Raw genomic sequence first — 26,075 nt, forward strand, 5'->3', positions numbered from 1 at the left:
ACTGTTTTTTGCAGTTGGATAAACTTTTGTACACAGTAGAAATCTGATTTTGCTATGTGTTTTTGTTTATGAGGGAGAAGTGTTCAATGACTTTTTCCCCATCATTGGAAATCTATTGAAGATTTTTTTTTTCATTCAGTGAGTTACAAAATATACTAGAAAAATATAATGGAAATGTGCCTGGCATAGTGGCTTATGCCCATAATCCCAGCACTTTAGAAGGACAAAGCAGGTGGATGGCTTGAGCCTAGGAGCCTAGGCTGCAGTGAGCCATGATCATGCCATTGTACTCCAGCCTGGGCAACAGAGTGAGACCCTGTCCAAAAACAAAAATTTTCATGGAAATTATAACATGTCAGATCTGCCATTCATGTGCCACAATTCAAGACCTGCTATGTGATTTTCTCCTGAATGCCAGTTGCCTCTTTGTTTTATTCTGAAGAAATGAAGGTGATCAGTGATAAGCCCCCTGGTCTTCATTCAGGGCTGAAGGGAATAGTGAAAATTGTGAACATGTGCAACTTGTGGTTACTAAGTGAGACTTTCACTGCGATTTATGCAAAAGGTGTAAGTCTTTTACTTTTTTTTTTTGAGACAGAGTCTCTGTCACCCAGGCTGGAGTGCAGTGATACAATCTCAGCTCCCTGCAACCTCTGCCTCCTGGGTTCAAGAGATTCTCCTGTCTCTGCTTCCCGAGTAGCTGGGACCACAGGCGCGTGCCACCACACTTGGCTAATTTTTAGTATTTTTATTAGAGACAAGGTTTCACTGTGTTAGCCAGGATGGTCTTGATCTCCTGACCCCGTGATCCGCCTGCCTCAGCCTCCCAAAGTGCTGGGATTACAGGTGTGAGCCATCACACCTGGCCAGCACCCAGCTAATTTTTGTATTTTTAGTAGAGATGGGGTTTCACCATGTTGGCCGGGCTGGGCTCGAACTCGTGAGATCAGGTGATCTGCCCGCCTTGGCCTCCCAAAGTGCTGGGATTACAGACATGAGCCACTGCGCCCAGCCTGTCTTTTACATTTTAAATAGTTTAGCTGTTTAGAGAACAGGTTCTCCCGTAAGTTTTTTTCTTCTCTTCCTTTTTTTGAAATGATGGCTGAGATACAAACATTCTTTACATTACTTTTGATGTTAACAAAGGTTATTTCAGCAGACTTGCACATTTAGAGTATGCCAGCAACTTACTCAATATTGCGATAGGTGGAATTTATGATCTAGCATCTGAATTGTAGCTTATCCTCAACCATCAAAATTGTTATCCAAATTTCTTGTGTTCCAAACTTAAGGATTTTTGTGTTTCACTGCCAGTGACATGGCTTTTTCCTGAAGTGATACATATTTTTAAGTAATTCATTTATTTGGCAAATATTTACTGCCAGAGACTGTCACAGGTCCTGGGGCTATATCAGTAAATAAACGAAAACCCTTGTTCTTATAGAGCTTGCATTGTAGTCAGGGTAGGAGAGTGAAGAATTAATAGAAAGTGTAGAGTGCTGTGTGGAAAATAGAACAGGCAAAGAGGATAAAATAAGGAGTGTGTAAGGGGGTGGGGTTTCATTAAAAATAGGGTGACAGTGGACCGAGGAACTCAGGTGAAGGAGTGAATCATGTAGAGGTTAGGTACAGCAAGCACAAAGGCCCTGAAAGGGGGCTGACCTGAATGCTGCAGGGAGGTGGCAGAGCAGTTAGCTGAAGGTTGGAGAGAGATGCTGGTTAATTCTGAAGGACCCTATAGGCCATGATACAGGCCACTGCTCTGAGTGAGAATGGGAAGCCGTTGGTATAGTGACATGATGTGACTCACATTTTTCCAGGGTTACTTCTGCCTGCTGGGTTGAGAGTAGATACAATAGGGAAGGTATTTTCCATAGTACCCCAGCACACGTATTTTATTAAACATTTATAGCTGAAATGAAAGCTTCACCAACAATATCCGTATTTTATTTTTCATTTCCATTAGGAAAAATAGGTGCTGGTTATGTCCCACTAGATCTATTTCATGACTGTGTGACTTAAGGTTGAAAAATACTGCCAGATAGGATATAGCCTCTGACGTAGTGGACAAGAAGTAAAATTGAGGTTTGTGTGTGAAAGCAAAGTGAACACAATGTAAAATAAAAAAAAGAATAAAAACTTAAAAATCAACATTATATATATATATGTATATACTTAGCTTAAAAAAACCCAAATAATCAAATAGCAGTGATTCTAGAGGCCTAACAGTGAACAATGCATTCAGTGAAGGATAATGAAGAATTCCCCAGAGGCGATTGCTTTTAAAACCTTTCAGGTTCAAATCTCCTGGGGGCTTAACTCCATGCTTCTAAATAATATATTTATAGTGTTTATTTTTTGGTTTATCAACTTTAGACATTCTCTGTTGACTTCTTGCTATGACAGATGTTTTCAGTCCCACTTCTCACTACTGACCTTCCTCGTACGACGGTCACTGAACTGGCGCCTCTCTGGGGTTCTGCCCAGAAGATTAGCCTTCCTCCTTCGCTGCAGCTCCTCTGTGAGTATTCTGCTCCCTGCTCCCTCCACTCTGCTTACTCAGTTCACGTTCTTCCATCGTTTTCATCTTCCAGAGCCATGGGCAATCCACCTGGTCTTTTTAATAAATATTTTAAGTTAAAAAGTTATTTTTAAATTTCTTTAGAAAAATTTATTTAACTTCTTAGGAGGGAGAGGAGATAAGCACACATGCCCACACTGACACCTTAAACTAGAAGACAAGATTCGGCCAAAGCTTTTTGTTGTCAAAAGTGTGTAGTGTATGTGTTTTAAGAGTTAGATATATTTAGAGTATCTTATCTTTTAAAAAATTGTAAATATTTCCCCATGTCCTGAAATGTTCTTTTAAAGTGTTTTAAATAGATGCAGAGCATTCTTTCATATGCTGGTACTATCATATGCCCCACATCTTGACTTCTGGGTTTTCAAATTATAATTGTAAACCACTTAAATTATAACTAATGCTTCTGTGGATTTTCCTTATGAAAACATTTATACATAATCCTTGATTATTTCTCTTCAGATAAATTTCTGTTCATTTCTTAGTCAAGGAAAATAAATATTTTTGAGGTTCTTCATAATTATTACTGATTGCCTTCTAGAAAGGCTTTGCTAATTTGTATTTCCACTATTAACTGTATCAAAGTGCCACTTTTTATTGTGTTCTTCATACCACCAGGAACTTTAAAAAAAAGTTTGATTCTGCTAGGTAAAAAGAATTATTTTAAAAATTCCCAAGAAAGGTGAATACCTTGACAGTTTTGAATTTGTGTGTGTGTGTGTGTGTGTGTGTGTGTGTGTGTGAAAGGTTTATATGAGCAATTATTTGCCTTTTAATTTTTCATGACTATTTTGGCATTTAGAAATTTTATTTTTTTGGGCAGGGCACAGTGGCTTATCATGCCTGTAATCCTAGCACTCTGAGAGGCCAAGGTGGGTAGATCTCTTGAGGTCAGGAGTTTGAAACCAGTCTGGCCAACATGGTGAAACCCCGTCTCAAATAAATGAATGAATGAATGAATGGTATTTATTTTTTTGAGATGGATTTTCACTCTTGTTGTCCAGGCTGGAATGCAATGGTGCCATCTTGGCTCACTGCAACCTCTGCCTCCCAGGTTCAAGCAATTCTCCTGCCTCAGCCTCCCAAGTAGCTGGGATTACAGGCTTGTGCCACCACGCCTGGCTAATTTTTGTGTTTTCAGTAGAGACCATGTTTTACCACATGGGCCAGGCTGGTCTCGAACTCCTGACCTCAGGTGATCCGCTCACCTCGGCCTCCCAAAGTGCTGGGATTATAGGCATGAGCCACTGCGTCTGGCCAAAATTTTATTTTTTTAAATCATCCAATTAAATAGGCTTTCCCATTTACTTTCTTGACACTTAAACTAATGTTTCCCATTCCTAAAATCAAGTAAGACTGTGAAAAATTTGAAGATAGCTTTGAATTTGGAATGGGGTATGGAAAAGTGCCTGGGAGAAACTTGGCAACAGTTGATTTAGAAACAGTTGGGCTTTGGCTTGTGTTAGAAATTTGCCATCATTTAGATTTTCGATTGTTGCTGTCTTCATGTCTCCTGTTGCCTCATACTGTAGAAGGTGTTAAATTGTTAGACACTTCCATGAATGTACTTCATAGGTATAAAACGTTGTAGACTCATGAGACGTAACTCATTGCTCTGGGTAGTCTAGCTAAACTAGTCTTTCCACTCAGAGCATGATACTTAAGTGTTCTCCCAGTGAGTCATGAATTGTCGTCAGGGAATTGCTCAATATTTGGCTTAATTCCATTAGGAATTGCTACTGGTGATAGTTTAGTCCTTATTTAGTTTTAGTCTAAGAGAACCTTACTGACATTACTATAAATCTTAAGGGAAAAAAAGCATACCTTTAAAAAAGCCTAATGGCAATGGACTAGTCAGGATAGTAAGAAAAAGTTATACTGGGAAGAGAGAGATGGTTTAGGAATTGGTTACAAAAGATACTTCAGTATTATTTTGAAGACAACCCTGGTTTCAGTTGTGGTTGAAATCCTTAATCAACCACAAAAATGTCTTACATTTTAAATATATCAAAGTCCTTAAATTATGGAAATAGTATCTTCTAAGAAGTTGATTAACAGTGGAAAGAAGAGTCTCAGTCTTTTTTTTTTTTTTTTTTTTTTTTGAGACAGAGTCTCATTCGCCCAGGCTAGAGTGCAGTGGTGCCATCTGAGCTCACTACAACCTCTACCTCCCAGGGTCAAGCGATCCTCCTACCTCAGCCTCCCCGTTAATTGAGACCACAGGCACATGCCACCATGCCCAGCTAATTTTTTTTTTTGAGACAGAATCTCACTCTGTCACCCAGGCTAGAGTGCAGTGGTGTGATTGCGGCTCACTGCTACCTCCGCCTCCCAGGTTCGAGCCCTGAGTAGCTGAGACCACAGGCGCGTGCCACCACACCCGGCTAATTTTTGTATTTTTAGTAGAGATGGGGGGGGTTGTTTCTCCATGTTGGCCAGGCTGGTCTCAAACTCCTGACCTCAGGTGCTCCACTCACCTCAGCCTCCCAAAGTGCTGGGATTACAGGTGTGAGCCACTGCACCCGGCCCCGGCTAATTTTTTTTGAAAAGTTTTTTGTAGAGACTGGGTTTAGCCATGTTGCCGAGACTGGTCTTAAACTCCCAGGCTCAAGTGATCCACTTGATTCGAACTCCTGGGCTCAGAACTGGTCCCAGACTGGTCTCAAACTCTTGGGTTCAAGCGATCCACTCAACTCAGCCTCTCAAAGTGCTGGGATTACAGGTGTGAGCTGGTGTGCCCAGCCTCAGTCTCATTTCATCTGAATACAATAATGTATGGTTTTGGTGTATTTTTTTCCCAACTCCGCCTCCCGGCTTCAAGCAGTTCTCCTGCCTCAGCCTCCAGAGTAGCTGGGACTACGGGCACAGGCCACCACGCCTGACTAATTTTTTGTATTTTTGTAGAGCCAGGGTTTCACCATGTTGCTTAGGCTGGTCTCGAACTCCTGAGCTCAGGCAATCCACCTGCCTCCCCCTCCGTTAGTGCTGGGATTATAGGCGTGAGCCACCACACCGGGCCGCCATTATCATTTTTTAATGCAGCACAGAAGCCCATCAAGTGGTAGTCACATAATTTCCTAATTTAATTTTGAAAAAATTTTAGGTGAATTCGAATTTTCTATGTGCTTAGGTTTCTTTTATAAGTTTGAGGCCGGGCGCGGTGGCTCAAGCCTGTAATCCCAGCACTTTGGGAGGTCGAGACGGGCGGATCACGAGGTCAGGAGATCGAGACCATCCTGGCTAACACGGTGAAACCCCATCTCTACTAAAAAATACAAAAAACTAGCCGGGCGAGGTGGCGGGCGCCTGTAGTCCCAGCTACTTGGGAGGCTGAGGCAGGAGAATGGCGGGAACCTGGGAGGCGGAGCTTGCAGTGAGCTGAGATCCGGCCACTGCACTCCACCCTGGGCGACAGAGCGAGACTCTGTCTCAAAAAAAAAAAAAAAAAAAAAAAAGTTTGAATAAATGTATAAATAATTTCAGGGTTATTTTATGGGTTCTTGGTATGTCATGCAGATAAATTGTTGTAAATGGAATAAGATACAGAGGAATGCAAAAGAAGCTAAGAAGCAAGCATGACAGCATCCTCTTACTTTATTGCGTTCTCTGCAGTAGTCAGGGTATAGGGCAATGAATTCAGATCAGAATCATAGACTTTATTGTATCTCTTGTTAGCCAAAATATTTAAGTTATCTGACATTTACTAGGTCTATTAAATCACCCAAGGGAAGAACTTTTTTTTGTATGCATAGGTAGTAAAGGGCTTTTGCAAAAAATCCAGTATGTTGGTATTTTAGACATCATAAAATAATATACACCTTGTACATTTACTTTAAAAATTAACTTGTGAAAAGCATTTCTCATTTTGTTTACTTAATTTTTAGATAGAACCAGACTAGTTTATCTTAATATATGAGTTCTCTGCTGGGAGAACCAGATTAACCATCATTCTAGTCAAGGCTTAAGTTTCCATTCTGTAAAATGATGACTTGCAACTTGGTGGAATTTGATATTCTTTCCAAAACTAAGAAGTTCGGAGTTATTTCTACTATCTGTTTCTTTAACAGTGAGACTGAGCGTATCGGCCTACTTGCGCAGCACATGGGCCAAAATGGGCCTTTCATAGGAGAAGCTCTACAGAAAGGAAAGGAGAAAGGGTTCCTGCAGAAGGAAGAGGAGGGCAGATTTGTTCTCAGAGGTCACTTATATTAATAAGGCAAGGATGGTAGATGTCTCATCATGGATTTATTTGTGGGTGTGGCTGCTCAGTACTGTATTGGGAGGAATCTTAAGTACATGGTAGATTATTAATGGTGCCTTCTTTGGGTGTGGGCCGCATCGAAGGCTTGAAGGTGATTGAGAGTAATGACACAGTCCATCTGTATTTTAGGATCTGCCACACAAGGAGGTGGGAATATGCTTGGCTTCCATTTGATGTGTCCAACACTTCTGATTTGTGTATCGGACTTTTAAACTCCTCCATTGTACTCTTCCTCCCTTCTCACTACTGCATTTAACTAAGTCTTAATAAACAAACACACAAACCGGTAATTCCTCATCCCTCTTTATCCCCAGCCCCTGGCAACCCCCATTCTATTTTCTGTCTCTGAATTTGACTTCTCAAGGTATTTCCTTTTTCTTTCTTTCTTTCTTTTTTTTTTTTTTAATTGCGACAGAGTCTCACTCTGTTTCTCAGGCTGGAGTGCAGTGGCGCGATCTTGGCTCACTACAACTTCTTCTTCCTGGTTCTAAGTGAATCTCCTGCCTTAGCCTCCCAAGTAGCCGGATCAGGGGTGCCCGCCACTATGCCTGGCTAGTTTTTGTATTTTTTTTTTTTTTTTTTTGAGACAGAGTCTTGCTCTGTCACCCAGGCTGGAGTGCAATGGTGTGATCTCGGCTCACTGCAACCTCTGCCTCCTGGGTTGAAGTGATTCTCCCTGCCTCGGCCTCCCGAGTAGCTGAGATTACAGACATGAGCCACCATGCCTGGCTAATTTTGTATTTTTAGTAGAGACAGGGCTTGGCCATGTTGGTCAGGCTGGCCTTGAACTCCTGACCTGAGGTGATCCACCTGCCTCTGCCTTCCAAAGTGCTGGGATTATAAGCTTGAGCCACCGCGCCCAGCCAATTTTTGTATTTTAGTAGAGATGTGGTTTCAGCATGTTGGCTTGGCTGGTTTCAAACTTCTGACCTTAGGTGATCCACCCGCCTTGGCCTCCCAAGTGCTGGGATTACAGGTGTGAGCCACCATGCCTGGCCACAAGGTATTTTCATGTAAGTGGAATCATACAATATTTATCCTTTTGTATCTGGCTTATTTCACTTAGCATAATATTTTCAAGTTCGTTCATGTTGTAGAATGTATCATAGTTTCATTTCTTTTTAAAGCTGAATAGCATCCCGTTGTATGTATACACTACACATTTTGTTTATCCATTCATCTATTGGCTGACATGGGTTATTTCCACATTTTGACTGTTGTGAAAAATGCTGCTTTGAACATTGGTGTGCAAACATCTGTTTGAGCCCCTGCATTAATTCTTTTGCATATATAACCAGAAGTGAAATTGCTGGATCATATGGTAATTCTAAGTTTAATATTTTGAGGACATGCCATACTGCCTTTCACAATGGTTGCATCCTTGTACATTCCCATTAGTAATGCACAGGTTCTAGTTTCTCTACATTCTTGTCAGCACTTGTCATTTTCTGTGTGTGTGTTTAGTAACAGCAGTTCTAGTTGGTGTGGAGTGGTGTCTCATTGTGGTGTTGAATTTCTTCTGTTATTAGTGATATGGAGCATCTTTGCATAGTGCTTGTTGACCAGCCATCTTTTGTCTTTGGAGAAATGCCTGTTCAAGTCATTTGCCCATTTTTGCTTTGGTGTTGTTGTTGTTACTGAGTTGTATGAGTTCTTTTTGTATTCTGGATATTAATCCTGTATCAGGTATGTGATTTGCAAATATTTTTCCCATTTTTTGGGGGTTGCTTTTGATGAATAAAAGTTTTAAATTTCAATGCAAATCGTTTATTTTTTCTTTTGTCTCCTTTGCTCTTGGTGTCATGTCCAAGAGTTTGTTGCCAAATCCAGTGTCATGAAGATGTTCTCTTATTTTTTCACCTGAGAGTTTTATAGTTTTAGCTCTTTTAAGTTTTCATTTCCTTTAGAGTTAATTTTTGCATATCATGTAAGGAAAGAGTCCACCTTCATTCTTTTGCTTATGGATATCCAGTTTCCCTAGTGTTTTTTTTTTTTTTTTTTGAGACGGAGTCTCGCTCTGTCGCCCAGGCTGGAGTGCAGTGGCCGGATCTCGCCTCACTGCAAGCTCCGCCTCCTGGGTTTACGCCATTCTCCTGCCTCAGCCTCCAAAGTAGCTGGGACTACAGGCACCCGCCACCTCGCCCGGCTGTTTTTTTTGTATTGTTGGTAGAGACGGGGTTTCACCGTGTTAGACAGGATGGTTTCAATCTCCTGACCTTGTGATCCCCCCGCCGTGGCCTCCTAAAGTGCTGGGATTACAGGCTTGAGCCACCGCACCCGGCCCCTAGCATTGTTTATTGAAAGATTTTCTTTCCTCATTGAGTGGTCTGGTCACCCTTGTTGACAATCAGTTGGCCGTATGTGCAAGGGTTTTATTTCTAGGCTTTTATTTTGTTTCGTTGGTCTATATGTCTGTCTGTTTGCCAGTACCATACTGTTTTGATTATTGTCGTTTTGTAATAAACTTTGGAATCAGGACATGGGAGTTCTCCAACTTTGTTCTTTTTTTCAAGCATGTTTTGGCTATTTGGGATGTGAATTTTAGGATGGGTTTTTCTATTTCTGCAAAAAAAGTTGTTGGGATTTTGATACAGGGATTACATTGTATTTGTAAATTCCTTTGGGTGGATTTTTTTGTGTTTAAGGAAAAGATTCAGTTGTTTAGAAGTCTCTTAAGCTCTCTTTATTTTACTTTTTGGTCTTTCCAGCATATGTCTCTTTCATATATTCACTTATACAGAATAGTGGGTATATGTGTGATACATGCAATGTAGATATGTACAATTTTAAGAGTTATTTTAAAACAAATACCATGTAACTGCTAGCAGGTGAAGAAATAGTTGTTTGAAGTTTTAAAACCACTGAAGTAGAGCATGAAAAGTCAGCCCAAGTCAGAAAACAGAACCATATTATTCAGGATGCACTAGGAAGAATACTGATTTGAATATGTGTTATTATTTAAGGGTTACCCGAGTTCTGGGAGCCTGGGAGAACAGTCTAGCGGTGTAGCAAGAGTAGGGAATCTTGAGTATGTATGTGAAAACACTTTGCTCCAGAAACCACTTAGTTAGGGTCTAAATTTGTAGTCCGTTTTGTCCAGTATTGGGAGGGAATGAGATTAAGAATACAGTAGCTAGAAAATACTTGCCTGTTACAGCTGATTGGTATTGTAATAAGACTTGAGGGCTGGGAGCGGTGGTTCATGCCTGTAATCCCAGCACATCAGGAGGCTGAGGCGTGTAAATCAGTTGAGCTCAGGAGTTTGAGACCAGCCTGGGCAACGTGGTGAGGCCCCATCGCTACAGAAAATATAAAAACTTAGTGTGCATGGTTGTACATGCCTGTAGTCCCAGGTATTCAGGAGGCTGAAGGGGGAGGATCACCTGAGCCCAGGAGGCGGAGGTTGCAGTAAGCCAGGATCATGTCACTGCACTCCAGCCTGGGCAACAGAGCAAGACCCTGTCTCAAGCAAACAGACAAACACCTAAAAAAGACTTGAAGCCATTTATTTATTTGTTTGTTTATTTTTTTTTTTTTTTGAGACGGAGTCTTGTTCTGTCGCCCAGGCTGGAGTGCAGTGGCCGGATCTCAGCTCACTGTAAGCTCCGCTTCCCGGGTTCCCGCCATTCTCCTGCCTCAGCCTCCCGAGTAGCTGGGACTACAGGCACCCACCACCTCGCTCGGCTAGTTTTTTTTTTTTTGTATTTTTTAGTAGAGACGGGGTTTCACCGTGTTAGCCAGGATGGTCTCGATCTCCTGACCTCGTGATCCGCCCGTCTCGGCCTTCCAAAATGCTGGGATTACAGGCTTGAGCCACCGCGCCCGGCCTGTTTGTTTATTTTTGAGACAGAGTCTCATTCTGTCACCCGGGCTGGAGTGCAGTGGTGTGATCTTGGCCCACTGCAACCTCTGCCTCCCAGGTTCAAGCCATTCTTATGTCTCAGCTTCCCCAGTAGCTGGGACTATAGGCGCACACCACCACATTTGGCTAATTTTTGTACTTTTAGTAGAGACAGGGTTTCACCATTTTGGCCAGGCTGGTCTCGAACTCCCGACCTCAGATGATCTGCCTGGCTTGGCCTCCAACTGCCTGGGTTGGCCTCTCAAAATGCTGGGATTACAGGTGTGAGGCACCATGCTTGGCCCTATAACATACATTTAAATAGTGCCTGGTAACATAGACAAGAAAGTTAATTTGCATTTCTGACTTAGGAAGATTTTAGGAGTATCTGGCTTTTGAGCCAAGACTTTTTTTAAAATTATTTTTTATTGTTTTACTCGGAATCTTGCTTTGTCGCCCAGACTGGAGTGCGGTGGTGTGATCTCGGCTCACTGCAGCCTCCACCTCCTGAGTTCAAGCGGTTCTCTGCCTCAGCCTCCCGAGCAGCTGGGATTATAGGCACACGCCACCATGCCTGGCTAATTTTTGTATTTTTAGTGGAGATGGGGTGGTTTCGCCATGTTGGCCAGGCTGGTCTCGAACTTCTGACCTCAAGTGATCCACCCGCTTTGGCCTCCCAAAATGCTGGGATTACAGGTGTGAGCCACTGCACCCAGCTTCTGGCCTGATTATTTTAAGTGGGGGAAAAAACAAGGCTTTTCTAGCCTACTAAAAATCCGCAAACTAAATAAAATACTTCATTTCCTCTTCTCCTTGCCCCAGTTTGGTCAAACCATTTAAGTGTGAGTAAGTGGCAGACATGGTACCTCACTTCTCAGTTTAGTTTGCCATTCCTAAGAATAAGAATATTCTCATCCATAATCATAGTATCATTTTGACATTAATTACAGCTATTAAACTTTTCCCAGTTGTTCCAGAATGTGTAACATAGCTATTTTTTTCTGATCCTGGATCTGCTCAATGTTTATGTGTTGCATCCCTCCCCTGCCCAACAATTCTTTGCCTTTTTTTTAATACTTAATGTTTTTAGAGCAGTTTTAGGTTCATAGCACAATGGAGCAGAAAGTAGAGATTTCCCATATACCCCACACCCCACACATGCGCACCTCCCCTTTATCAACACCCTCCACTAGAATGGTACATTCGTTATGACTGGTGAACTACATTGATACGTCATTGCCCATAATCCATTGTTTATATCAGGGTTCACTTTTGGTGTTGTACATTCTATGGGTTTAGAGAAATATTTGACGTGTATCTACCATTATAGTATCATACAGAATACTTTGATGGCCTTAAGAATCCTCTTGAGATTGGATTTTTGACGATTTTAAACTAGGTGTTAAGTAGAGTATCCTATTCAACATTGTGGATTTTTCTAACTATTTTCTCAATAAATCATTTAACTGGCTGGACATGGTGTCTCGTGCTTGTGATCCCAGCATTTTGGGAGGCCGAGTTGGGAGGATCACTTGAACCCAGGAGTTGGAGACCAGCCTGGACAATATAGTGAGACCCCATCTCACTTTATAAATAAAGCAATTATTTTGCTTATTTCCACGTCCCCTATATTTCCTGCAAACTATAGCAGTACTATCTAATAGAAATACGGGAACCACAAATGAGAGCCTAATACGTGTTTTTAAAATTGTAACCACGTTTAGAAATGTAAAAAGATAGGTAAAATTCATTTTAATAATTTATTTAACAATATACCTAAAATAAAATTTCAAGATGCAATCAGCATAACTTTTTTTCTCACAAATTCTTCAAAAATCCAGTTTATATTTTACATTTGCAGCGCATCTCAACTAAGACTAGCCACTTCTTAGGTGCTTAGTAGCCACATGCGACTAGTGGCTATTATATTAGAAAGTGCAGGTCTAAGAAGCTTGATTTGATTCAGTGTAAACATTTTGGGGGAGGGGCAAGAGTATGTCATAGATGAAGCTTGTGTATACCATTTTGCATCAGATAAGAAGATACACGTTCTTGGGTTAATGGTTCCAAATTTGAACAGTTATTTGGTGATTGCCAGATTTCTCCGTTGTCAAGATGCATTATCTCTTTTTGCTGGTGAGTAATCTGGGGGATGATGCTTGGGCATCATATTCTGTTCTCCAGTGACCTTTTCACTGAATGGTTTTAGCATCCATTGATCATCCTTGCCTGGATTATTACATTAAGGGTTGCAACTGAAATGCTCTAAATATATCTATGTAACAAATTTCCACCCCTTTCTTCCATTATATAAAGCATTAAAAATACTAGTTTCTGTCAGGTGCGGTGACTCATAACCTGTAATCCCAGCACTTTGGGAGGCCGAGGTGGGCAGATCGCTTGAGCCCGCTTCGAGACCAGCCTGGGCATCATGGTGAAACCCTGCCTCTACAAAAAATAAAAAAATTAATTGGGCATGGTGACATATACTTATAGACCCAGCTACTCAGGAGGCTCGGGGGGTTGCCTGAGCCCAGGTCAAGACTTTAGTGAACCGTGATTGTGCCACTGCATTCCAGCCTGGACGACAAAGCTATTCTCTCAACCCAGTCTTCTTAGTAAGATCTAATAATTTTTGCTTTGGGAGATGACTTTCTGTAAACTTTGGAGGTCAGCAATAAATTGAAAGGGACTGGTTTCTTATCTGATTAATTCATTTTCATTTTGGTGAATTCATATGCCTTCTTAGGTTCTTCCTTAAAGTCCTTAGTTAAAAGAGTTTTGTCTTCATCATCATCCTGCATCAGAAACTGCATCAGTAATTGACATTTAATGTCATAGGTTGTGATGAGTCCTTGCGTTTGTTTTACGGGTTGGTCTTAAGTATTGTTGGGTGTTCAGAGTATATCAGCAAAGGCTTTAGCTTAACATCTCTCTCAGTTTTTTAAATAGAAAAGCAATGTTAGCCTGACACATTTTCTTTTTTTTTTTTTTTTTTTTTTTTGAGACGGAGTCTTGCTCTGTCACCCAGGCTGGAGTGCAGTGGCCGGATCTCAGCTCACTGCAAGCTCCGCCTCCCGGGTTCACGCCATTCTCCTGCCTCAGCCTCCCGAGTAGCTGGGACTACAGGCGCCCGCCACCTCGCCCGGCTAATTTTTTGTATTTTTAGTAGAGACGGGGTTTCACCGTGTTAGCCAGGATGGTCTCGATCTCCTGACCTCGTGATCCACCCGTCTCGGCCTCCCAAAGTGCTGGGATTACAGGCTTGAGCCACCGCGCCCGGCCACATTTTCTTATCTTACAAAAGCACAAGATGAATTCCTTAAGAAAGGTCTGTTTTTGTCAGTTACAAATTTGCTTTCCAATATTTCTATCTTTATTAATAGTTTTCTGCAATTCATTGGGGGGAAGTTTGTTGCAGTCTTGCTATCAGCAGAAGCTAATTTATTTATCAATGATATTTAATTTATGCATTTATGTGCTGTTCTTAAACCTCTCAAACAATTCAGGGTTTGCTTTGCAACTCAGCTGCTCACCAGATTCTCCTGTGTCTCCACTTTCACCTTCATAACTTTGGAGATAATAAATGCACAGTGCTGTTGCCACACAATGCTCAGTGATTCCATGCTGCTTGCGGTTATGAATTTGTTGTATAAAGTATTACTGTAATGGTTAGAAAAACACCATGCTATGTCTAAGTCATCAACATTGCCTTCATTTGTATTTCTCTTGCATAGAAACAGTCTTATGTGTGATGCAGGGGATATACTTAGAGTCATGGGCTTGACTTTTGGCTCCCTTGCCTTAACAAATGCATTACTTCCAATTTTTTCTTTCAATGTATGTGCTTTCCTAGGCCTCTTAGTTAGGTTCACCTGTATTTTCCCAGGACATCCCATTTTCTTAGAAGCCATTTTTACTTAATATGGAGAAGATCATGTACAAGATGCCTTTCAGTAGAAGTTGTATTTCATGCACAACATTTCTGATCATGCAACAGGGCTCTCTTCTTTTGCTGATGTGATTATAAGGAGAAGAAGCACATACAAATACATAGTTATTTGAATTAGAGAAACATGATCTCCTAATGCCGTCTTAGGGAAGGGTTTGAGGAGGAGTTCAAGGCATGATAGGAAGATACAGCAGAGAGCGAATTAGTGTCCGTATATCACAGCCACTTCGACATAATCACACCTGTTGTTCCCCTGTGGAAGAAATCTTGGATTGGACCTGGCATGGTCTGCTGCTTACATTATTCTTTCTTTCTTATGTCAAGAAGTGGGTGGAGACTACTTAGAGGAATGAGGAATCAACACCATCTTAATATGTGTTTGTGAGTAGAACATTTTGTATTTGTATTACCTGTTCCGGTTTTTAACTTTGTGCATTTTATGTGAATCTACTTATTATACTTGCATTAAAAGTAGTTTAATACTTGGTCATATGTTAGAAACCTGTCATTCAGATTGTTGTATTTCAAAATGTAGACAAAGCTGTCATTCTGACTTGTTTAGCTTTTGAGTTTCATATCATACTTAGTCCAGTCGAAATATACAAAGGAAAAATTATGTTGCTAATTTTCTTTTTCACATTTCAGACTTTTGCTTTAATTATAATAAATTTTATAGACACACATTTGAATGGCACACTAATAGCCTCGGAAAATTGGGGGTTTAAATGTAAATATTGCCTTCATACCTTAGACTCTAAGTAATAGCAACAAACATTGTGCAAATTGGCTGGGCTCACCTGTAATCCCAGCACTTGGGTGGGCGGGGTAGGGGGTGGGAGGTGAGCTCAGGAGTTCAAGACCAGCCTGGGCAACATAGGAAGACCTTGTCTCTACCAAAAATACAAAAAAAAAAAAGTCAGACATGGTGGTTTGTGCCTGTGGTCCCAGCTACTGAGGAGGCTGAGGTGGGAGGATTGCTTGAGCCCTGGAGGCAGAGGTTGCAGTGAGCCATGAACACACCACTGCACTCCAGAGTGAAACTCTGTCTCCAAAAAAAGAAAAAAGGCCACAGTGCTTAAAAAGCCCATCCAGATAATAAGAAAAAAGATAATCACTCAATGTAAAAAAAAGGAGTGGGGAAATAAAAATATATAAATGCACCAAAGATAAATTGCCAGTAGCAGAAGGATGCCCGGTGTTAGCCAGTGGTAAAAATACCCAGTGTTAGCAAGACTGGAGGGAAATAGTTACCTATAATGTTTCTGGGATAATACATTGAAGTAAACATTTTGTGGTTTGATATATATGTTCCTTTGACTTAGAGTTCAGTTTATAGTTTATATTCTAGATATACTTCCACAGATGTACAAGGAGAGTGCAAAGTACTCTTTTTAAATTAAATTAATTAATTTTTTTTTTTTTTAAGATGGGATCTTGCTCTTTTGTTCAGGCCGGAGTGCTGTGGTACGATCATAGCTCACTGCAGCCTCAAACTCCCCTGGGCTCAAGAGATTCTCCCACTTCATCCCCCAGAACAGTTGCGGCTACAGGTTTACACCGCCTGGCAATGGCAGCATTATTTTTTCTTTTTACTTATTTATTTTACTTTATTATTATTATTTTTTGAGACGGAGTCTCGTTGTCTCCCAGGCTGGAGTGCAGTGGCGTGATCTCGGCTCACTGCAAGCTCCACCTCCTGGGTTCACGCCATTCTCCTGCCTCAGCCTCCCGAGTAGCTGGGACTACAGGCGCCCGCCACCACGCCCAGCTAATTTTTTTGTATTTTTAGTAGAGACGGGGTTTCACTGTGATAGCCAGGATGGTCTCGATCTCTTGACCTTGTGATCCACCCGCCTTGGCCTCCCAAAGTGCTGGGATTATAGGCTTGAGCCACTGCACCCGGCCTTTATTTATTTTTAAAAAGACTTTTAAATGCTCATCATTTCTTTTTACCTTTCTTTTTGTTTTTTCACTCCTCTCAGCTTATACTTAGGCAGCATTATTTATATTTGAGGGGGAAAAAAAAGAGGTGTGGTGGTGGAAACGAAGTATCGAATGTTCAGACTATGCTAAGTGGCCATCAGTTAGAAAAGGGTGATTCCATTTCTGTATAGTATATGGTGGTGTAGCCCAAATCTGAAAGAACACACAGCAAATTGTTAGCAGTGGTTGTCTTTGGAAAGCAAGAAGGTGGAGTGTCTCATGCCTTCTATTTTATTTTCCTATGTTACTTTAAGATAAATGGCCTTTTTTCATAATTTAAAAAATCAAAGTATATAAAAGAAAGTTGAAAATATTCTACTAGTTAATAATAACAACCACCACCTACAGATACCTCCCAGTGTTAGACGTCCTTGCATCTACCTTTCAGGGCATGTACGCAGGCTGAAATCTGGGGTTGTAATAGGTATGCCATTTATATACTTTAAGTTGCAAGTTGCATGTGAATGACAACCCAGCTAAGGTAATATTAAAGAAATTATTGGCCTATAGATAGATATTTATCTCGAGAAGAGATTAATTTCTAAAAGAGTCAAAGTTGAGAGAAGAAAATTGATAAAAACCTCTAAATAGTTTTGAGACTCTTGACAGAACCCACTGACTTATTGATGTCCAGGATAAGGGAATAAACACATATGTATTCCTTAATACCTCTCTGCCTTTCCTTCCCTCCATTTCCTTCTCGTTTTCTAACCATAAATATATATATTTAGTAATTTGTTATTATTTTTTAACATAGAAATCCTGATAATGTAAAATTACAATAATACAGAAAATAATAATGTAAAATCCTGATAATATAAATTTATATATAAATCCTGATAATGTAAAAATAGGACCAATGGCAACAAGAAAATAATACACACACACGTGTGTGTGTGCCCCTTGGCAATCGCAGCATATATTATTAAATATATATATTTATAGAAAAGCTTATAGCATTCATGGTGGTTTGGTTTTATTTATGCATTTACATGAGGTTGGTAACTACACTGGTCCCTTTCACCTCCATTTTTCTATGACAGAATTCTTTATTTTGATTCATTTCCCAGCATTTATTTCAAAAAGTACCAAAATCCTTAAAGTTTACAATACTTATGAATGTGTATTGCCATCTTATTTTGACTTCTTGTTTGGGCTTTCTCTCTTTCTCTCTCTCTCTCTCTCTCTCTCTCTCTTTGAGACAGGTACGTAGGCTGGAGTGTAGCAGCATGCTTACAGCTCACTGCAGCCTCGACCTCCTGGGCTCAAGTGATCTGCCCCCCTCAGCCTCCTGAGTAGCTGGCACCACAGGCGCTTGCCACCATGTCCAGCTAATTTTTGTATTTTTTGTAGAGGTGGTGTCTCACTGTGTTGTCCAGGCTGGTCTTGAACTCCTGGGCCTCCCAAAGTGTTGGAATTACAGGTGTGAGCCACCGTGCCTGGCTGCATTTCTCATTCTTTGTATCACATTCTTCTTCAGGATTCTGTATTTATTCACGTCACTGTTACTTACCTACATTGAGTATTGTGGGGAAATCTGAGGCTAACCTGGTGGGTTCTACCCACCCACCTATATTGGACTTGTTTTTTCCCTTCCTAAAGTTCAGTGCCTCATTTGACAGATGTTTTACTGTTTATTTTGTACCAGTTTTTTTCTGAGTTGTGGGATATGTTTTCAATCTGATTTTTACTTATCATAGAAGGCTTTGTAGATTTATGCCGTATTCTGATCTCTTCAGGAATGCCAGTTTAACTTATGTAAATCTACTTTGTTTATTATCTTTACTCTTTTAAAATATTGATTTATCTTTTCATTAGAAGTATTTCTTAAAGTTATGACCATGATTTTTTTTTAGTTGTTTTTTGTCTGTTTCTCGTTTTCCTATAAGGTCTCCTGTTGCTCTATAATGTTTTCTTTCGAGTCTTTTTTTTTTTTTTTTTTTTTTTGAGGCGGAGTCTTGCTCTATTGTCCGGGCTGGAGTGCAGTGGCCAGATCTCAGCTCACTGCAAGCTCCGCCTCCCGGGTTTACGCCATTATCCTGCCTGAGCCTCCCGAGCAGCTGGGACTACAGGCGCCCACCACCGCGCCCGGCTAGTTTTTTGTATTTTTTTAGTAGAGACGGGGTTTCACCGTGTTAGCCAGGATGGTCTCGATCTCCTGACCTCGTGATCTGCCCGTCTCGGCCTCCCAAAGTGCTGGGATTACAGGCTTGAGCCACCGCGCCCGGCCTTCAGTCTTCTTTTAAAAATACGTTTCTGTAATTTCTTTGAGACTGTTTTTCTGAAGTCCTTCTGTTTTTTTACATGTATTATTCGGTGGTTGAAATGAACTTAAAGTGAATTGGAAATTGAAGAATCCCATGACTGTGCTTGCTTCATTCAGCAGCGGCATGTTTACGGCTCACTGCAGCCTGAGAATCACTTTTTGCCCCGTGTAATGTAGGGAGAACCACTGGTGTGTTCGAGGGGAAACTGATTAGAGACCAACTGGGATGTAAACTTAAAAATAGGGCTTTACAAATGAAGAAGGTGACATTCTTAGTTGGAAGTGACAGGAATTCAACTAAAATAAATTTAGACAAAAAAGGAAAACTGACTTTTACCTAAGTTTATAGAAGGGCAGGAGTAGTACCAGGTGTAAGAAATCAAATATCTGTTTGGATCTCTTCTTTTTTTTTTTTTTGAGACGGAGTCTCGCTCTGTCGCCCAGGCTGGAGTGCAGTGGCCGGATCTCAGCTCACTGCAAGCTCCGCCTCCCGGGTTTACGCCATTCTCTCGCCTCAGCCTCCCGAGTAGCTGGGACTACAGGCGCCCGCCATCTCGCCCGGCTAATTTTTTGTATTTTTTTTTAGTAGAGACGGGGTTTCACCGTGTTAGCCAGGATGGTCTCGATCTCCTGACCTCGTGATCCGCCCGTCTCGGCCTCCCAAAGTGCTGGGATTACAGGCTTGAGCCACCGCGCCCGGCCTGGATCTCTTCTTGCTGCTTATTCTTTGTTTTGGCTTCATTCTCCTTGAATTGTGGCTATTGTGGCTCAGGCCTTTATAGCCCAGCTTCCGCACTCTGAAAGACCACTCCCTCCTGTGGCCTTGGGGTCCGGGGGGCCTTGTCTGGCAGTCCTACTAGAAACATAGTTGGGTGTGATGTTTGAAGCCGGGTAGTATTTTCCAAAATAAATATTTCAGGCATGGGCTTGTTCTCAAGATTCTGAAGAACATAGATGTATTCCTTTTATATCCTGTAGCCTAATTAATGAGCGATTTTAAAGGAAGAAAATGGACAACTAACATTTATTGTACCTTAAGATGGGTCAGACTTTTGCATATACAGTGTCTCCTCTCTGTGTTGCAACTCTCTGTGTTACTATGGGCTTTGCCATCCTTTACTGATAAAGAAAATGAGACTCAAAAAATAGAAATGATCTGTTTAAGTTGTCCAGGCTAGTAATACTGACAAAATATCATATGCTGTGCCCAAATTTTCCATTGTGAAGTGACATTCAGAAGTCCCCAGAAATCATCTTTATCAAATTTATTTGTATACAATAGACGAGATCAAAGTAAGCTGTTTGTGTGACACTGTAAACTAGCGCTAGGGCATAATTTCAGTATTGCGAGGAGCTCCTGCGGCAACACATCTTGGCAGAGATGTATGCTTATGATATTGCATATAATTTATGCGCAAGCAACAACGTACTTAGGACTTAATATTGAAGAACCCTTACACCTGTGATTGAAGAGGCTGTGATAAGCAGGGTGAACTACTGCAGGTAGCAGAATGTCAGTAAGTGTTACTTTAGCAGTGTGGTCCAGAATTCTGCCAAGCAAATCCCTTTGGGAAGCATATTGACAAATTCTTATTAAGAGATCATGTCTGATCTGCTTGGCTTGTCTGTTTCATTTTCCTTATGTTTTTGAAGCACGGTAAAAGAAATTGGGTTGGATATTTTTTGTTTTGTTGTGTTTTGAGACAGGGTCTCACTCTGTATTTCCCAGGCTGGAGTGCATTGGTGTGGTTTTTTGGCTCACTGCTCTTTCTTCCTCCCTCCCAGGCTCAAGCAGTCCTCCCGAGTAACTGGGACTATATAGGCACGTGCCACCATGTCTGGCTAATTTTTTTTGTTTGTTTGTTTTGTTTTGTTTTGTTTTTTGAGACGAAGTCTCACTCTTGTCGCCTAGGCTGTAGTGCAATGATGCGATCTCAGCTCCTTGCAACCTCCTCCCAGGTTCAAGCAATTCTCCTGCCTTAGCCTCCTGAATAGCTGGGATTAGAGGCACTTACTACCACACCTGCCTAATTTTTCTATTTTTAGTGGAGATGAGGTTTCACCATGCTGGCCAGGCTTGTCTTGAACTCCTGACCTCAGGTTATCCCCCTGCCTCAGCCTCCCAAAGTGCTGGGATTACAGGTGTGAGCCACCACACCCGGACAGGGTATCACTATATTGCCAAGCCCGGTCTCAAATTTCTAGGTTCAAGTGATCCTCCTGCCTCGGCCTCCCAAACTGTTGGGATTAGAGGCCACTGAGCCTGGCCTTGAATTTTTTTTTTTATTTTTTTTTAATTTAAGAGACATGGTCTTGCTCCAAGCTGGAGTGCAGTGGCACCTTCTTAGCTTACTGCAGCCTCAAACTCCCGGGCCCAAACAATCTTCCTGACTCAGCCTCCCTGGCAGCTAGGACTGGGTCGCTGTATGTTGCTGTTGCCTAGGCTGGTTTTGAACTCCTGGCCTTAAGCGATCCTCCCACTTTGGCCTCCCAAAGCACTGAGATTACAGGTATGAGCCACTGTGCCTGGCCAAAAATGGTTTTGATTAGGAAATCAGCTAGCCTGTAGCCCATGTCGTGGTATAAATAAAAAATTTTAATTTTAAGCAAATTTTTAAAGTTTACCAGAAATTTGTAAAAGATGATTAAATTGATGCATCTTAAAATCTAAAGAGGAAATAAACCTTTATGATTGCTATACTTGACTTTTTTCAGTATTAATTAATGGAAGGTTGAAGGATGGGAACGCTTTTGCCATTACTTTTGGTGACTTGGTTTGTGGCATTTTTATGTTTTACAGTAACGTGTCAATTTATTCCTCTGATGATAAGGTCAAAATTATTTTGACAAATTATCTCAATAGTTAGGAGTAATTATGTACTGTTTGGATAAAAGGGTCTATCTATGATCTCAAAGTTCAAAGTGAAGCTGCTATAAAAATAGTTACTTTACAGACATAACACCTTGCAGCCAACTGTGTTGTATAAATAAACTTGACAGGAACTCATATTCCTGGTGCAGGAGACCACAGTCACCCAGACACAAAGGAAAATCGTTACTAGGCTATAAACCCCTCTTTGTATTTGGCTTTGTAGAAGTTAGACTTAGCCAACAATTGGTCTTGGCAAAGTACACTTACAGTTAAAAGTAGCTTATTTTCTTTTCTTTTTGAGATGAAGTCTTGCTCTGTCGCCTAGGGTGGAGTGCAGTGGCGCGATCTCGGCTTACTGCAAGTCCCGCCTCTGGTTCAGGCCATTCTCCTGCCTCAGCCTTCCGTGTAGCTGGGACTACAGGCGCCCGCCAGCATGCCCAGCTAAATTTTTTGTATTTTTAGTAGAGACGAGGTTTCACTGTGTTAGCCAGGATGGTCTCGATCTCCTGATCTCGTCATCTGCCTGCCTGGGCCTCCCAAAGTGCTGGGATTACAGGTGTGAGCCACCGCGCCTGGCCAAAAGTAGCTTATTTTTTTAGTAGTCAAGTACAAAATGACATCTAGTTGGGTCTTGGAATGTTATTCTGAGAATCTGTATTTTGCTGAGGTGCAGTGAGGGTTTATTTTTACATAATCATCAACAATACTGAAAACATTATTTTAGGCTATATTAAACTTTTTTTAGATTAAAGAAAATCTTTTGAGGAAACTTTTAAATGCCCAGTAATACCAAAGTTGACAGATAGAGATAGGCATAATGAGCCTCCGTGTGCTCCCCCAGCCCCTGGCGTGATTAGGTCACGGTCAGTCTCGTTTCACCCATCTTAGCCCTCTCCCTAATAACTGTGAAGTACATACTAAGCATGATCATTTTTCTGTAAATATTTCAGTATGTATCTCTAAAAATGGTAGGAAAATCCCCAGCACAACACCATTGCCAGACTCAAAAAAGGAAACAACAATTGCTGGATATTGTCTAATGTCTCGTTACTCTTCACATTTTCATTTGTGTCATAATTGTCATAAATTTTAAAAAAGTTTGAATTCATTGTCTTTTGTGCTCTTTGCAGTATATTTGCTGAAGATTCCAGGTCTTGTTCTTTAGAATATCTAGAGTAGATCTTGCTAATTGTGTCCCAAGGATGTCCGCGAACATATTTCTCTGTTTCTGTTCTTTGTGAATTAGTTATTGTACTTAGGGGCTCAAACAGGTTAGGTTTGTGAGGTGACTTTACTTCATATGTGGGGTTTGTTCATTTTTCAGGAGACGTGTAATATCTGGTTGTCTTTTAAAATGCCTGGGTTAAATGATATAATGGCCAATGTTTCAGTTGTTTTTCATTTTTTAGCTGGAATAGTTTTATAGAGAAAAACCTCATTTGATCAAATAGTAATTACTGTTTTGATTACTTGGCAATATAATTTGTGTAATAAAAAAGGATCACACTAATTACTGATTCTTTTGCTTTTTAAAATTGGTTTTCAGAATAACAAAATGATTTACCAGCATCCTGTAGTGGTGATAAATTAGTTTTTTGTTTTTGATTTCACAGTTATAAACTCATGGATTTAAACTTGCATATTTCAGTCATTTGTCCCATATTTGACCAGTGGAGGCCTCTTCAAGCTGGCTCTTGAGTCCCTTCACAATACCATAGTATTACTTGATAGCTTCCTTTTTGTCTGCTATGTGTGAGATGAACCTAACCTTTCTTGCTCTAGACCTGGAGTCAGCCATTTCTCTGAAGAACCCTGGTCCGTTTTAGTGATAAATTCATATTTAGAGATCACATTCTGGGTACTACTGGGCTGTTCATTTTCTCAAGGCTTTTTCAGTGGACAGATATGAGAACTACATATTTGAAAGCAATATCATTTTATATTGATTCTTCCAATTCCGATTCAGAAATACAGGGTTTTTACTTTTCATATGCTCTTTCTGTTCTTTTTAGTCTTATTCTTGGTAATGACTCTATCTTAGCAAGTCTGCTCATGCATTATTTTCCATTACTTAACACTTACCGAAATCATTACTCTCAAGACATTTCCTTGTCCCTGGGTTTCCTTTTTTATTCATGGCTTGTAGACCACTCTGGCCCACAGTGATTTCCAGATTCATAGCATGCAAGCACAACTCTCATTTAACAGTGACCAGACACTCCAGGATTTACTAGTTTTAAAAATTGAAGTATAACATTGACAGGAATGTTACAGATACATAATATGTATGTACATATGTATTATGGACAGCATGCCTCTGTACCAGTACACCAGAAGTCTGTTCCATGCCTCTTCCCAGATACTGCTTTCACTTCCCGCTCCAAAAGACACACACACACAGAGAGAAAATGCTATTGTCCTGATTTGTAATACTGTTGGTTAGTTTTGCCTCCTTTAGAACTGTAAACTTTTGTGTTTTAGCATTCATGACTTTTGTGAGAAAGAGAGGTCTTCTAGCCCTTTCCAACTCTTAATTGTATCTCTAGATAGCATTCAGAAAAGATGTTATCTTCATCTTTGGCACTCTTGAAACTCCTAATACCTTAGGAATATAAGTAGAAGGTCAAACATGGTCACTTTTTGGTTTTAGTTCCCCTTTTGATTTACAGAAGCTCTATTTGTATTAGGGATTTTCAACTTCTCCCTATTATGTTGCAAATTTTTTTTTTTTTTTTTTTAAGGCCGAGTCTCGCTCTGTCGTATGTTGCAAATATTCTTTCCCAGTCATTTGTATTTAGACGTTATTGCTGTACTGCGCTTAAAGTATCTTGTGTAGGATTATTTGACTGTTGAGTTTTGTGTCCTGCATAGGAGGACCACCTCCACTCAAAATGATGTGAAAAAACACAATTCTGTATTTGCTTTTAGTTAGGTTTTATACCTCTTTGTTTATATCTGTAATTTGTCTGGATTTGAATATAGTGTGAGGTATCCATATCAACATTTAAACACAGATAGGATCTTTTAACATCTTTCAGCCTTTTCCATTAAAATAAAACTTGCTTGAATTTCGTTTACCTGTGACTACTACACTTTTCCATCTACCGTAAAACTTTTAGAAAAAATTTCCTCTTGGGTTTTTCCACTTCATCTTCTCTTTGTCGACTCAGCGTTTCCTGCATGGATTCCATCTTACCTTCACGCTGACACTGCTTATGCCTAGGGCAACTGTGGCCTGTTTTTTTTTTTAATTGAATCCAGTGGACTGAATATAGACCCCTTCTTCCCTGAGCTGTATGTGTTTATCATTGTTGGATAGTTTCTCCTTTAAATGCAACTCCTTTAGCTTTAATAAAATGTTTTCTTGGCTTCTTTTTTTCTTCTTTTTTTGAGATGGAGTCTCGCTCTGTCGCCCAGGCTGGACTGCAGTGGCACAATCTCAGCTCACTGCAAGCTTCACCTCCTGGGTTCACACCATTCTCCTGCCTCAGCCTCCCGAGTAGCTGGGACTACCGGATGCCTGGCTAATTTTCGTATTTTTACTGGAGATGGGGTTTTACCATGTTGGCCAGGCTGGTCTCAAACTCCTGACCTCAGATGATCCTCCCGCCTCAGCCCCCCAAAGCGCTGGGATTACAGGTGTGAGCCACTGTGCCTGGCTAGATTTATTTTTAAGATAATGTGTTTTTTGTCCCTAACAAAAGACATTTAAGACTAAGCCCATCACCATTTCTTCCCCTCTCCTGGAAAACCAGTACCACTGCCTATGTTTCTCATTTCAGTGAATGAACAGATTTCTACCCTTGCACAGAAATCTGGTGTCAAAAAAAAAGTGGGGGGAATTCACATTATCAGTAACGGTGTTAATGTGTACCACTCAGTGGTATTTAGTGTATTCACAATGTTGTGCAACCAACCACCAGCTCTCTCTAGTTTTAAAACTTTTTCATCACACCTATACCCCTTAAGTAATTATGCCCCATTTCTCCCTTCTCTCATTGTGTAATCTACTTTCTGTCTCTCTGGATTTGCCTATTCTGGATATATCATATAAAATAAGTTGTATAATGTGTGACCTTATATGTCCGGCTTCTTGAACTTAGCCTGATGTTATTGAGCTTCATATATTAGTACTTCATTTCTTTCTGTGGCTGAATAATACTTCATTGTGTGTATATACTGCAGTTTATTCATTTGTCGATGGATGTTTGAGTCTCTGCCTTTTGATTATTACAACAAATGCTGCTACAAACATTCATGTACAACTTTCTGTGTGGACAGATGTTATGTATATGCCTAGAAGTGGAATTGCTGGGTCA

At 40.7% G+C, this 26,075-nt stretch overlaps 1 protein-coding gene across 6 annotated transcripts in view; it reads left to right on the forward strand.

Moving 5' to 3' along the window:
* The window catches only part of UBE2G1 (ubiquitin conjugating enzyme E2 G1), a 106,746-nt gene that overhangs the window by 33,285 nt on the left and 47,386 nt on the right, over window positions 1–26,075 (forward strand). For 3 of the 6 annotated variants that reach the window (XR_004430885.1, XR_004430883.1, XR_004430887.1), the window contains one exon: window positions 2,407–2,521. The exons of 1 other annotated variant lie outside the window; for it this stretch is intronic. The gene's annotated coding sequence lies outside the window, so the exon portion shown is untranslated. Of the gene's footprint in view, window positions 1–2,376; window positions 2,522–26,075 lie in introns of all 6 variants that reach the window. 2 more of the 6 variants (XR_004430886.1, XR_004430884.1) reach the window with 1 other exon arrangement.

The sequence above is a fragment of the Trachypithecus francoisi genome, unplaced genomic scaffold (genome assembly GCF_009764315.1).
Source record: "Trachypithecus francoisi isolate TF-2019V2 unplaced genomic scaffold, Tfra_2.0 Lachesis_group20, whole genome shotgun sequence".
In the NCBI taxonomy this organism is placed as follows: domain Eukaryota; kingdom Metazoa; phylum Chordata; class Mammalia; order Primates; family Cercopithecidae; genus Trachypithecus; species Trachypithecus francoisi.